At 57.1% G+C, this 2,287-nt stretch overlaps 1 pseudogene; it reads left to right on the top strand.

Moving 5' to 3' along the window:
• Positions 1-1,208: 1,208 nt before the first annotated feature.
• LOC144829725 (28S ribosomal RNA) lies at positions 1,209-2,057 on the top strand (annotated as a pseudogene).
• Positions 2,058-2,287: the final 230 nt, after the last annotated feature.

The raw sequence follows: 2,287 nt of genomic DNA, 5'->3' as shown, positions 1-2,287 counted from the left end.
GCGGTCTGTGCCCGCATGGGACGCTTGGGTGAGGACCGGGCCTTCGGCATGCCTCTTCCACCGGGGAGGACCTGATCAATGTGTGAGGACCCGGGGATGAGGGGTGGCCCTGTCCCCTGTCCCTTTCCTAGGAGGCAACCCCCACTCACCCAGCAAGACCCCTGTGGTGGGGGGGAAACCGAATGGCAGTGACTCCCTGGGATGGTACCACCCCCCCTTGAAAGCCCTGCTGCCACCGGGTGGGGTCCGTGCAGTCTGCCCAGAGGATTTAACACGGCGGGAAGGTCGGTGGCCCGGGTCTTCTGGATCCCCTAAGTGGGAATGGCACCTGGCCCCCGCAGGGCACATTTCCTCTGTGGCGGTGCACTGTGACTGGCTCTGGGTGAGCTGGGAAGGCTTCAGGGTGGCAGGTAACCCTCTGCTTCCGCAGAGGGTGTTACAGCCCCCTGGCAGCAGCTTTACTGTTCCCGCAGGGCAGAGAGAGATTCGACCACCTCCATGCCCTCGCCGGGGCGGGAAGGAGGATACAGGGCACCCTGCTCCCGGCGCAACTGTTGACTGGGGCGGATTGTTCTCAGTGCGCCCTGACCGCGTGTAGCCACTGGGTGGGGAGGCCCATGCCGGGTGCCAGTGGTCTGTGGCGATATCAGTTACCCACCGACCCGTTTTGAAACACAGACCAAGGAGTCTAACACATGCGCGAGTCAGAGGGCCAAGCGAAACCCTGTGGCACAATGAAGATGAGGGCCAGCGAGCGCCGGCTAAGGTAGGATCCTGCCGCCCTTCAAGCGGCAGGCGCACTACCGGCCCGTCTCATCCACTCCGTCGGGGAGGTAGAGTATGAGCGTGCGTGATAGGACCCTAAAGATGGTGGAGGTCCGTAGCGGTCCTTACATGCAAATCGGTCATCCCACCTGGGTATAGGGGCAAAAGACATTATCAAACCATCTAGTAGCTGAATCCCTCCGAAGTTTCACTTAGGATAGCTAGTGCTCTGAGTCCCCAGTTGTATCTGGTAAAGCGAATGATTAGAGGTCTTGAGCCTGGAATGATCTCCACCTATTCTCAAACTGTAAATAGGTAAAAAGCCTGGCTCGCTGGCGTGGATCCGGGCATGTAAGGCGAGTGCATAGTGGGCCACTTTTGGTAAGCAGAACTGGCGCTGCAGGATGAACCGTACTCCAGGAAAAGGCGCCCGATGCCGACGCTCATCAGGACGCCCGTCGATCGAGACCAGCTCCTGGGACAGTGGCAGCTAGGGAGATTTACAGGGGCGGTACACCTGTCAAACTATAACACAGGTGCCCTAAAGCGATCTCAGGAAGGACAGAAACCTCCTATGGAGCAAAAGGGCAAATGCTCCCTTGATCTCGATTTTCAGTATGAATACGGACCTTGAAAGCGGGGCCTGGCGATCCTTCTGACTTTTTGGGTTTCAAGAAGGAGGTGTCAGAAAAGTTACCTCAGGGATAACTGGCTTGTGGCGGCCAAGCATTAATAGCGACGTCACTTTTTAATCTTTCGATGTCGGCTCTTCCTATCATTGTGAAGCAGAATTCCCCAAGTGTTGGATTGTTCACCCACTAATAGGGAATGTGAACTGGGTTTAGACCATCTCGAGACACGTTATTTTTATCCTGATGATGTGTTGTTGCAATAGTAATCCTGCTCGGTACGAGAGGAACCGCAGGTTCAGACATTTGGTGTATGTGCTTGACTGAGGAGCCAATGGGGCAAAGATACCATCTGTGAGATAATGACTGAACGCCTCTAAGTCAGAATCCCCCTTAAACCGTAACGATACCAGAGTGCCGTGGAGCCTTGGTTGGCCTGGAATAGCTGGCCTCTCTCACGGGGCCGGTGCATGGAGCCAATCGCATGGGGACTGGAGCGTGGACGGAAGGGGGCCGCGTCCATCGCCTTGGTGCACCTCATGTTTGTGGGGCACCCAGTCCTAAATCATTCATAGACGACCTGATTCTGAGTCAGGGTTTCACAAGTAGCAGAGCAGTTACCTCGCTGTGATCTATTGAAAGTCATGCTCTGAGCCAAGCTTTTGTCTTTCCATGCGTGGGTGCCCTAGGATGCTCTCCTCCACCACACCCAGGGTTGGGACCTTCTGCCACCAGGATGGTGAGAGGGATGAGGCCTGCGGGAGGCTACCTCCACCACGTGCCCTGTGGCATGGACCTCCCCCTCCCGTCCCTGCCCCACCAGGTTGCGGGTATGGGGGCCGCCATCCTTGCTTGTCAGCTGGGTGACCAGATGGCCTGGGCTGGCCGGGGAC

Source organism: Lissotriton helveticus, chromosome 4_1 (assembly GCF_964261635.1).
Source record: "Lissotriton helveticus chromosome 4_1, aLisHel1.1, whole genome shotgun sequence".
Taxonomy (NCBI): Eukaryota; Metazoa; Chordata; class Amphibia; order Caudata; family Salamandridae; genus Lissotriton; species Lissotriton helveticus.
Note: the sequence above shows the minus strand (reverse complement) of the source record. Positions and strands in the feature narration are given on the sequence as shown.